The sequence below is a fragment of the Kogia breviceps genome, chromosome 12 (genome assembly GCF_026419965.1).
Source record: "Kogia breviceps isolate mKogBre1 chromosome 12, mKogBre1 haplotype 1, whole genome shotgun sequence".
In the NCBI taxonomy this organism is placed as follows: domain Eukaryota; kingdom Metazoa; phylum Chordata; class Mammalia; order Artiodactyla; family Physeteridae; genus Kogia; species Kogia breviceps.
This window is the reverse complement of record NC_081321.1, coordinates 35,869,532-35,882,777: the sequence shown is the minus strand read 5'-3', so window position 1 is coordinate 35,882,777 and position 13,246 is coordinate 35,869,532.

The window sequence follows — 13,246 nt, the reverse complement described above, 5'->3', positions numbered from 1 at the left end:
TCTGTGTCTCCTTTGGCTTTGGGTCAGGCATTGGCTGCCTGGGTTCCTGCCAAAGGAGAGAAAAATGCGAAGGTGCCCCCATGTCTGTTTCCATCTCTCACGTTTCATGATGCTTTCCTATGATGCTGGCACAAGGTTTTGTAAGCCAGCTTTCCCCAGCTGTTGGAAGGAAGAATTTACTGATGTAAGTCTGAAAACCTCAAAGGACCTAAAACAAAAGACCACTCACTAAAAATGGGAAGACAGGAATTAGTTATCTTACATGTGCTGTGAGGAGGTGCTGGAGGAGAGACTCCAGTATTTCTGAGCTTATGTGGCTTTAATGGTTGGAAAACGTGATTTGTCTTTGGATAAAGGTCTCAGTTCTTTTTCCTGGGAAGCACTTTTTTTTGTTGTTTTCTTTTTTTTTTTTTTTTTTTTTTGGTAAGCTTTTTAATCAGGCAGATGTGATGTGCTCTACTTATTGTTCTAGGAGCAGCCCTGAATTGGTAATCTAAACTCAGCCATTTCTGACTGAGAGGCAGTGCAGCCTTGCTTTGATTAAATGCTGGACTTTTGACTTTCGTTTCCCAGAATTTGGTATAAGTTTCCTGATGACAAAATCTTTATTTTATGCTTCTTTATATCTGCCACATTTTATTTTACTTTGCTTAATACATGATTCTGTGTTGTTTGAATATTGCCTGGCCCTCTACTTTACTCAGAGCTATCTAAACACATAACATTGACATAGAGGAAGCTCTGAGAGATATTTTCATTATCCCTTAATGGTTTTTATAGTTTAGATAAAACTTATTTTTTTAAGTATAAAATTAATGCATACATTACAATTGCCAAAAGGTGGAAACAACCCATCTGTCCATTAACAGATGAAAGGATAAACAAAATGTGGTGTGTGCATATAATGGAATATTATGCAGCCATAAAAAGAATGACAGGCACTTCCCTGGTAGTCCAGTGGTAAAGAATCTGCCTTACAATGCAGGGGACGCAGGTTCGATCTCTGGTCAGGGAACTTAGATCCCACATGCCATGGGGCAACTAAGCCTGCACACCACAACTACTGAGAGCCTGCCTGCTGCAAACTACAGAGCCCACGCACTCTGGAACCCACACGCCACAACTACAGAGCCCACGTGCCCTGGGGCCTGCATGCCACAACTAGAGAAGAGAAAATCTGCCGCCACAACTAGAGAGAAGCCCATGCACTGTAACAAAAGATCCCGAATGCCTCAACAAAGATCCCGTGTGCCGCAACTAAGACCCGACACAGCCAAAAATAAATAAAATAAATAAATAAATCTTTTTTTAAAAAAGGGAATGACATATGATACATGCTCCAACATGGATCAACCTTGAAAACATCATGCTAACTAAAAGACATCAGACACAAAAGGCCACATCTTGTGTGATTCCACTTATATGAAATGTCCAGAACTGGCAAGTCTATAGGGACAGAAAGCAGATTAGTGGTTTTCAGGCACTATGGAGAGTGGGGTGTGGGGAGTGAATGTTTAATATGTACAGAATTTTCTCTTTGAGGCACTGAGGAAGTTCTGGAACTGGGTAGCAGTGATGGTTGTGCAACATTGTGAATGAACTTGCTACCACTGAATTGTACACTTTAAAATGGTTAAAACGTTACTTTTATGTTATGTCTATTTTCCCACAAAAAATAAATTTAAAAAATTAATTCATGCTCTTTATAGGAAATTTATCCCCAACTAAATTAAATTCCTTGAGAATTAAAGTTGCCAGATGAAATACTATATTTATACTAAAAAATTATTTTTTGCTTAGCTGAAGTTCAATTTTAATTGGATGTCTTGTATTTTTTATTTGTTAAATTTGGCAACCCTGTTGAGAGTGGAAAATTTGTTTTTGTCATTGCCTTATCCCAAGCACTTAGGACAGTGTGTGGAACATGGTCCTTCATAAATATTTGTTATGTGAATATACATTTGAAAAGACATATAAATATAGAAACTAAATGATAGAAAGAAATTAAAATCATTCATAGATCCACTGACCAAGAAAAATAATTCATAGAGTTTTTGTCCATTTCTACCTAGAGCCTTTGGTTGTTGTCGTTATAGGACAACTGCATATCCTACTGTTTCGTTGATGGGTTTAACATAAGCATCCAGCATACCCCAAACTCCCCTTATAAACAAAAATTTAAAAGCTGAACAATGACATATCATGAAGATATATCATAATTCCCTTATCTACTTTCATATTGTCGAATAATCTGCTGTTTTAAATTTTTCCAATGCTTTATATAATGTATCAGTAAACATGCTGGTCTCTATATCTTTGTGGGTTTTTTTGTTTGTTTTTTCTTTAACTTTATTTTATTTATTTTTGGCTGCATTGGGTCTTCGTTGCTGTGCACTGGCTTTCTCTGGTTGCAGTGAGCGGGGGCTACTCTTTGTTGTGGTGTGCAGGCTTCTCATGGCGGTGGCTTCTCTTGTTGTGGAGCATGGGCTCTAGGTGCACAGGCTTCAGTAGTTGTGGCACACGGGCTTAGTTGCTCCACGGCATGTGGGATCTTCCCAGACCAAGGCTCAAACCCGTATCCCCTGCATCGGCAGGCGGATTCTTAACCACTGCACCACCAGGGAAGCCCTATATCTTCATTTTTGATTACCCTAAGATAAATGAATAGAAGAGGAGTTACTAGATCAAAGGAAATATCTTTAAAAAATAGATATCTTATGGCTTTTGCTCTGTTTTGAAAAACTGGTTTCCAAAGGGTAAGGTTAATATGTACTTCTACCTGTGATGAATTCAAGTGCTCATTTCACCACTTTGGCCAGTACCTTTATGACAGTTTAAAATCTTTGCTAATTTAGTAAATAATATTTTGTTTAAACACTTAAAAAAAATAAGTATTTAACAAATACTTATTTAACAAATAAGATGACTTTCTATTTTCTATTTATTTATTTATTTATTTATTTTGCGGTATATGGCCCTCTCACTGTTGTGGCCTCTTCCATTGCGGAGCCTCAGTGGCCATGGCTCATGGGCCCAGCCGGTCTGCAGAATGTGGGATCTTCCTGGACCGAGGCACAAACCTGTGTCCCCTGCATCGGCAGGCGGACTCTCAACCACTGTGTCACCAGGGAAGCCCAAGATGACTTTTTAAAAAATAAAAATTGAACATGTCCCCACATATTTGCCAATCTATCATTTATTCTTTTGTGACTAGCCTTTGCTGATTTATTTAGTGGAAGGTCTTACTATTCTCATTAATTTATATGCATTTATTATAGATCAGAGATATGAATCCTTTACCTGCCATTATTTTAATAAATATTATTTTCAGTTTATTGTTAAATGTGGGTTGTTCTTTTTTGTGAGAGAGGTTTTACTCAAGAATAAGATTGCTGGTTTATTATATTATATGTTACTATATCTTATGATTTCTTTTGGCCCAAAACATTCTGGCAGGGTCAACATCACCTCAGGGTCTCAGTATTTGCAGAGAAGACAAAAGGAATGAATGCAGAGATAAAGCAAGAGAATTTGATCATTGGAGAGCAGCATTATCCAACTGGCTTCCCTTCTTCCCTGCTAAGGTTTTATTTGTTTCAGTCAATCGTAGACTGAAGACCTGTTCTAACTTCTTCAGTGTGTGTAGCCTTACTGTCAAGCCCAGCTGGGCCAGCACGTCTTTTCCAAATTTTTCATTTTGTAGAAAATTCGCTTTGCTTGTTTGATTCTGCTCACTTTTATACTCATTCTGTGTTTTTGGCACTACAGATAATTTTTCATGGCACTTACACAATGTAAAGCTGAGCCTTGGAGAATTCATTTTAAGATATGATTATCAAGGGCTTCCCTGGTGGCACAGTGGTTGAGAATCCGCCTGCCGATGCTGGGGACGCGGGTTCGTGCCCCGGTCTGGGAGGATCCCACGTGCCACGGAGCGGCTGGGCCCGTGAGCCATGGCCGCTGAGCCTGCGCGTCCGGAGCCTGTGCTCAGCAACGGGAGAGACCACAACAGTGAAAGGCCCGCGAATCACACACACACACACACACACACACACACACAAAAGATATGATTATCAAGAACACCTTATACTTAAGTTCAGGACGGCCCTTTAGGACACCCAAACTGATGCACTAAGAACAACTCAGCTCAGAATGACTGTCCTGTGACAGTAGACCAGTGCACAAGGTGATCATTGGTGTATGGGAAGAAAATATAACTTCTACTTACATTTAGTATTGATCGCATTTTAAAGGTTTTATTATTTATTATTATATAATATTATGTATATAATATTTTAGTAAATAAATAAACTTAAATTGGAAGAATATACTAATTTTTTTTAATGATAAGGGTGAACAAAATGCCTTGGAAATGACTGTAAGAGGTAACTGGAACGTATGACCATTGTGTTAAAGGGGCATCAAAGAAAAGAGTAGAAATGAAGGTAGCACTGAGTAGGGCTTCATTCCTATCTGTTAGTCCTCACAAAGCTGAATGACATTCAAAGGTTACTTTTTGTCAGATTATTATTATTATTATTATTTTTGCGGTATGCCGGCCTCTCACTGTTGTGGCCCCTCCCGTTGCAGAGCATGAGCTCCGGACGCACAGGCTCAGCGGCCATGGCTCACGGGCCCAGCCGCTCTGCTGCATGTGGGATCTTCCCGGACCGGGGCACGAACCCGTGTCCCCTGCATCGGCAGGCGGACTCCCAACCTCTGCGCTACCAGGGAAGCCCTATTTTTCATTTTTTTTTTTTTTGAGAGTATACGAATGAAATCTGGTTGCACTGAGGAAGCTTACTCAGGCAGGAGGTCTGAACTCTGCCAATGGTGAATCATTAATACTTTTAGAGCAAAAAACCTTTATGAGCCCACACAGAATGATGTTATTTTTTACCAATTCAACTAAGTTTTATTTCTGAGAGGTGTCCTGCTTAGCAATTAGAGAAGACAAATAAATGAACAGTTAGGCTTATGGGATAGGAGTTTCTGATATTTACTAAGTACATGGCATTTTGTGAATTATAATTTTTTATCACCCTGAATTTCTTTTATCACAAGTCTAACATCAGCATATAACCAGATATCCAACATTTCTGCCATTCCTTCTTCCAAGTTTGTCACAGGAAACTAGGGAAAATGGTAGCTGTGTCTGCTTTGAGTCTGTCCCTTTTGCAGTGTCTGCCCAGCTTACAGTGACTGCTTTACTTCCCTCCCATTCCACTGACGCTGGGCCCCTGGTAGCCATGTTGAGAACTATGAGCCTATCCTTCAAGAATAGCTTTTATTTTCTTTAGGGTGCTGACCACAACGTGGTGAGGAGCCATACTCTTCCATGAAGTTTAAGGGAGCAGAGGAAACTAATGACAAAAGAGAAAAATGCATGAAATAACACACAGAGAGAAGGAGAGCCGAGATTCTCGAATTCTTCAGATTCCTATTTTCAGTACCCTTTAGCCCCGTCTTCCCTTGAATTCTCCTGAATTCCCTTGAATCATTACGTCTCTGTAATACATTCCTCTTTATTTTTGTTTTTTAAAAGCTAGCTACGATTGGTTTCAGATAACAGCAAGCCGAGTCCTGAGGAGTACACTACTTACATCTTGGCCTTCACGGGTTTAAAGGGTGGAAAAATATGCTCACAGGTAGAAGGCTGTTCACTCTTTCAACAGAAGTCACGCTGAAAATCCGAGTGTGGCCTTTGTTCTGCTTAATTCAGCAGTCACAATTTCCCTACAGGGTCCTTCACATATCTTTTAACAGTCTGTGTGATTGACTAGATTGCAGTTGCTAAAGCGGCCAAAGTCACTGGCTTTTATCCTGATGACAGTTACTTTTCAGTGTATTGCACGGCCAGAAACTTATTCTCTGCAATTAAACAATTTGTATTACTTTAAATGTGTCTGGGGTTCTGTAGGAGTGTTTTTCCAGTGAAGCCGCGGGCTCCTGGGAGCTTTCTTCTGCAAAAGTAGAGCAGCAGAGATTGGACAGTGGCCAGGCTTCAAGATCATAAGGGTTTCTTCTCTAATGGCCTATAGGATGGTGATGACAGCATACTTCTGAGGAGCAATAAGTTCCTTATGGGCAACTGGGAGCTCAACTTAGGTGTGATGTGGATAAATAGGAAATTACTTTTTAGTCGGAATGGTGAGGTCTGAACATACTAGTTACACTTTGGCAAATAAGAAATTCTGCTTAACTCATCAGCAGACAGCTGCTCACATAATTTGATTTGAAGGATACTGCAAGGTTTCTCTCTCCAAAAAATAATTTCCTCACAGAGGACATCGCCCACCCCTACAGGAAATTCCAACCCTCTTTGATCAGAGAATTTAAGGAGAGCCAGAAATTGTCCCCAGAAGGTTAGTGTTAAACTGCAGATGTTATCTGGGAGCAAAGGAGAATCCTATGGGTTCTGTTGATCTCCCAGTACAATGGCAAGCATTGGTTTATTATTAGACTAACAAACTGTTGCCTAGGAAACTAGAAAAGAGAAGAGGTGGGGTAAGAAGCGTGGGAGAGGGATAAGGTGAGAGGATGTTATCAAATAACTGGAGGTAAACATGACTGCTCAAGGCCGAGCATGAAAGGTTGGCACAAGCAGTGCCCATACAATGACCCTGTTATGGTTGGGATGCTACAGAGACAATGTAAGAGAACAAGGGCAGCACGAAGAAATGTCCTGGGTGAGGATAAAAGAGCAGAATGTCTCAGAGACCTCAAAGGTTTACCTTGGCTATCTTTTTGATCAGAACACCTAGCTATTTGAAGAATTTATATTATTAATACATGAAATTATTCCCCTGGGTTCCTCAAATAGCCACTCTCATTGTGAGAATATAAGGATCAAATTATAAATGACTACCTTTGTTCTTCTGTTCTTTTTTCTCCTAAAACATTACCTTCCCCTTACATGAAGGGGATTCATGGTGGCTATATACATATTGCTACAGTAGAATTGGATACAAACAGATTTATGGCCACTCTAATTCACTATTGCCCAGACGTTAACCCTGACAGTGGTGAAACTGGTATGTCTTTGGATTGGGGGTGCCAGATGTAGCAAATAAAAATATAGGACCTTCAGTTAAATCTGAATTGTAAATTCAAATCCAGAGTTAACTGAGTGTTCTCATTTTACCTGGCAACTCGACTTCGGAACTAATGGGGAGTGTCTTCTTCTCATAAACTTGTCATATTTATATAGAAAGCAACTAAAACTGTAATTAAAGATCCAATTCAATTCACAAAACAATTACAGAGCAGGCACTTCCTTTTTATGAAGTATTTATTGTGCAAGGTAGGCTTTGGGGAAATCAAACATGAGTAAAATATGATGACCGTTTCTCATATGCTTATAATCGATAAGGAGGAAAGCATGGGTGTGAATAACCATCAATATTACAAGGCAGAAGGAAATGTGCCAAACAGAGTGTATTAAGACTTCAGAGGAAGGAATGATTAACTTTGATAGAAAGAATCTGGATAGGATTTTGTGAACAGAGAAGGGAGGAAGGGTATTCCAGGCTCAGGGAAGAGTAAAGATGAGCAAAAGCTTGGAGGAATGAATAGTCATAGTGCATGTTTGAGAAGTGGTGAATAGACCAGTGTCTGTAGCGCAGAATATACAGAGAAATGAGATGGAGTTGATGCTGAAAAATGTAGGGTAGGGCTGAATGAAGAAGGCTCTCAAACTTATGCTGACAGTTAAGATTTTCTTTCATGGCAAAAGTGTGGAGGTGTAGGAAGCCTAAGTATTTATTATAAATTGAGAAGAGCATAATCCATCCTGTGTTTCCGGATGAGAAATCTATAGCAATGTAATGATGGTTTTGGTGAGGCAAGAGTTTAGAGGCAGGGAGTTAACTTAGCAGGATGATTGCAATTACCGTCAAATGAGGAATTATGATTTTAGTAAAAAGTACCCAGTCTCTCTTTAATGTACTGAAAAGCCTACTTTCTGGTTTTGAAGTGGGGTAAGAGCCCCTTCAATGCCCCTTCTGTTGTTGATCCTGGCCTCTGAGGTCACACTTGGCCCAGACCAGTATTTCTCTCCCTGTAGCTGGCAGCTCTGTCGATCACAGGCTGCAAAGTTTCCCTACACATCTAAGGGGTCCACAGGCCAGTTCCCGGGATAACAAATATTCCTGGACCTCTCTAGACTCACTGCTCTGTTCCCAAGTAAAGGGAAGTGCTTGTGATGGTTACAGGGAATGGGAGAGGCATGGATAGATTACTTTCCAAGAACATCTTCCCTCCATAAATTTGTGATTTCAGGTTCTTTATAGAAGCATTAATTTAAAAAAAATCTTTATTGGAATATAATTGCTTTACAATGGTGTGTTAGTCTCTGCTTTATAACAAAGTGAATCAGTTACACATATACATATGTCCCCATATCTCTTCCCTCTTGCATCTCCCTCCCTCTCACCCTCCCTATCCCACCCCTCTAGGTGGTCACAAACCACCGAGCTGATCTCCCTATGCCATGCGGCTGAGAAGCATTAATTTTATTTTACAATTAAGCATGTATCTTCAGAGAAATGGTAATGCTACCTTAATTTGAGTTTTTGTATTGACCACCTTTATATCAGTAACAAGAGATAAAACAAATCAATACCCATAATTATAACTAAAACTCATTAACAATTATTGGACACAAGATTTTCTAGCACTGTATCAAGATGCCATTAAAAGATGCCATTTTCAATTATTAATTTGGTAAAGATTAAGAAGAAATAACACTAAATGGTTTTGATATAGTCTTATGTACTACTGGCAGGATGAAAATTGGTAAGACTTTCCTGGAAGGCCATTTTTTCAGTAAGTGAAATTTTTGTGCTCCACAATTTCTAAATTATATGTGAGGGAATTTGTGCCAAAGAAATAATTAGAAATGTATACAAAGATTATCGTATTAGGATGTTCATTACAATGTTAGTACTGGAAAATGAAAAAGACCTGATTGCTTAACAGTAAGAGATTTGAGAATTGTTTTTTAATTGTGCTACAAGGATACTGGAGACTGGAAGGTGATGACTTTTTTGTTCATTCTTTATATTTCTTTGGAAAAGGTATTAAAACATTTAAAAATGCTCTTCATGTTAACTAAGACACTACAGATCATAGTACAAATATTATTAAATTTGTATTATAATTTAAAGAAATTATTTAAATTTCCTTAACTTATTATTCTTTATTCTCTACTATATCCATACAGTGGAAGAATAAATATGGCTTAAAAGTTTAGCAGTTAATTTTTTTGTCTCTTCAATTAGCAATGAATATTCTTCAAATCATACATTTTAGGAATTATTATTATGTAATAAGTATTTGTACTTATGTAATTCAGCCCATCAGATAAGTCTTGTCATATTATTAATGATTTTTTCTCTTTGAGCCTTTTTCCATATGCTCGATTCAGGCTGTAGTGAGACAGTTAAAAAAAATTTTTTTTTTCTTTAAAATTTGTCTTATTTTTGAATAGAAGAGATTTGAGCACCTAGCAAACTCATCAAATTCTTTTTTCCTTGGTTAAAAGAAATACCAAAAAAAATATCTTGAGTTCTATTGCTGATTTAATTTGCTCCTGTTGAGTCTTTAGTTTTTATTTCTCCCTCAACACAAAAACTTGGTTTCACTTAGCCTTTTCGAGTCTAGTGGGCCTCTGTCTAAATTTTTCTATCTACCTGACAGTCAAAAGAACTCCTGGTTTCTCTAATGATTAAGTCAGGAAGCAGTTTTTAACTACAACAAATTGAAATGTTTGCACAAGGAAGTGTTGCTTTTATAAGTGATGGGAAACTTCAAATTTGATTACAAGCAACCTTTGGCTTCCTATCTGTTCAACAATAGGCCATGTTGTTAAGGGCAATTTCCATGCACAGCATGTGGGTCCCATTTTTTCATCCTTAGACATGGTTGTTTACTGTTCAGTGCTGTTTATGCATTTTAATCAGGCTTTTTCAGTCTCCCTTAATAAATCACTACAAAGCAAATGTACCAAAACAAGAACTATTATGCAGTATTGGTTGCCCTTACACATTATTTGTTGCCCTGGAGTTTTGCTCAGTACCCAAATTTAAAAAATAATGATGACAAGAACAAAATCCATAGCCAAGAGAATTATATTTAGAATTGCAACATTTCTGGCTAAATACCCTCTTTGAGCTCCATTCTTTAACAGTAGGAGCCTGACTTTAAAATTCAGTTCAAGCAAGAATGACTTAACAATTGGAACCTGCCATCCGTCCTGGGGACTGAAAGTCTTTTTGATGGGATGAAGCTGACAGCCTAGTTCCTGCCTGGCAGGCTTTCACATGAAATGAGACTGTATTAGTATAGATAAATGTTTAGACATTTAGGTATCTTGCTGTCTGAGAAGAGTATTACCGGTTAAGGCAATGGTAAGCAGAAGAAAAAGGAGTTTTCAGGCATTTATGCCTGAGTGAGAAAAGACAATGACGTGTTAGCATCATCTGGCAAGCAGGCAAAAGGAACAGTTTGACCTATCTCTCTTCGCTCCTTAAAGCTAAACTTTCATTTGCTTCTAAACAAACTAAGACAGAAGTACAAATTTTCCTCCAAGAATTTTTTGTTGTTTTTGAATTAAATGGTTTTTCTTAACTTTGGTTTCCAGCATCCAAAACAGATTATATTAAGCTATACTATTTTAAAGCCCAGGCCAGAGGTAAGAATGCCTTGAAGGAAAAAGAAGGCAAGGGGCATTGTACAATGTAGATTTGTATTTTAAAACATGACAGCACTTAGAATTTAGATCCAATGATCAACACTGATGTATTTTAGAATAGTCACTGGAAAATTAACAGAATAAATATGTATTACAATTGGATGCTCAGGAGGAGAGCTTACCAAAAATAAGAATTCCCAGAAAATAGTTTAAGTGAATAGATGGTCCCCAAACCAAGTAGTTATTTGGAAATATTGATGCCAATCTACTTTGAAAAATAACTTGTATTTTCCTTTGACATCACTGGGTAAAATCTGCTGGAGTCCCATGTAATTCAGCAGAGGCAGGCGCTGTGCATAATTCCTCACAAACCCATCCAGCCAAGGTGCTGTTTTGGACATGGCCTGGAGAACATACTTCATGAGTGAGAAATCAAATTGTCATGTTTTAATTAAGAGGTAGAATAAAGTGTTTAAGGACATTTTCTGAAAATATTAATCATGAAAGTGACAGACACACTTTTAGGGGTGTTCTGATTTAAATTCCTGCACATCCAATGGTATAGTACAAAAATATTCCACCTTGACATTTAATTTACAAGTTTTCTAAATTATATCAAAATGCCCTGAAATTCACTCTTTACCTCTTTCTTTTTGCCTATAAATTTTTAGTCTTTTTTTTCCAAATAATTTGTTTCTCTAACCCAAGTTCTCAATAGTTGATTCCTTTCCTCATGATGCCCCCACCCAGCTCTTGGTTGCACTAGGGATTAAAGTAACCTGGAAAATATTATCTTTTCACAACAAATTAATTTAGTCTTTCAGGAAATTCATCACAATTCTCTTTCTTAGTCCATTTTGAGGCACAGACTGTTAACTCCTAATGTTGATTCACCCCTTTCTCTTCAGTGAATGAACACACTTATGCATAGGTAAAGAACTACATTTCCCAGTCTTCTGTGTCTAGGTGTGATGATGTGACTATGTTCCAGCCAATAAAAGGTAAATAGAAGTATTGTGTGGATCCTCCAAGAAGCCCTTCTAAGAGGAAGGAGTTCTCTCCCTCTAGACCCTGCGCTCACCCCTAAATCCAACTGCCTGGAATATACATGTGATGTTGGAGATCTAGCAGCCATATGGACCTTGAGGATTAGAATCACATCCTAAGATGGCAGAATGGTAAACTGGAAGGATCCTGAGCCTTGGATAACTTTATGGAGCTATGCTTCCAGTCCTGAGCAGTATTATGTTTCTCTGTTACACACAACTGAAATAATCCTAATGGATACACCTGACTGAAGTACAGGAAAATTTTTTTAAATGGACATTTTGATATGATTAGCAGAAACTTACTAAACGATTTTTAAAAAAAGGTCACAAAGAAAAAGAGACAGCTTAACCCAGATGGAATTTTTATGCTCAGCAATTTTCCTTTTGGGTATGTGTTTTTGATCACTAAGTATCTGTTTGAACCTGTGAGTGTTTATGATTTGGATAAATTCTCCCTCTGGTCTACGGTAAAATCATTGATTGGCAAACTATATAGAATTATTGGCATAAGACTTTGAATTGAATGCTGCCAGACATCTGGGGAGCATGTTGGGGACTTGGGTTTTTATCTGGTTTGGTCAGTACAAAGCATTTCTTTAAAGCTCTGTTTGCCTTAATAGTTTGGTTTTGGACTGCTCACAGCTAAAAAGAAACACATTTCCTAAATGCATTAATCAGGATAATATTATGCTTACTTTATTATTAGTAGTCTTGCTAGGGTTTACTGAGTTCTTATTACATGTAAGTACTTTGCTAAGCACTTTACCTATATAACTTTATTTAATTCTTCCATTTTTAAGATAGAGATATAATTGTTTTCCTCATGTTATAACTGAGGAGATCAAAGCCCAGAAAGCATATCAGTAGCTTTAGGAAATGGAAGATAAGGCAATTTAGACTTATCTCAGACAACTAGAAAAGGTGGGGAGAACCCCAAAAACATTTGCTTGAACATACCAGATTGCTGATGAGGTAGTGAATAATTATAGCCCCCAATCCAGAAGAACACAGAAATAGAGAAATGTCAGTTTAGTATCTGAGGAAAGGGTGTACAGGAAGAGGGGAACATTTCACTGTTGAAACTTGAAAGTTTGCAAAAGATGGCTGAGAGGAGTGCTTTTGATTGGTTCACAGGGCTAGGGCAACAAAAGTTGGAGTCAAGGACCTGTTAAGGTTGAGGGTTTAGGTGAACACTTTGGCTTGGGATCCTGAAGGGATACACTTTACTAACAAAGTTGAACCATAAGCAATCTAGTCCTCACATCTACCTGTCCTAGAAAATCTCAATTCTTGAAGTTGATTAAAGGTAATTTTGGATTGCTAAAATCCTTAGGTGCCTGGCAAAAGCAAATGGAAAGTCCTCTCTGGAGAAAGGTAACTTCATCCTAGGTCTCAAATCATTTCACAAACAAATTTTTACATACAATGTGTGGTACACAATGAAAGATAACATGACACATAAGGAGACTAGTTAGCATAAGGAGAATCAGTAGAAACAACAAAC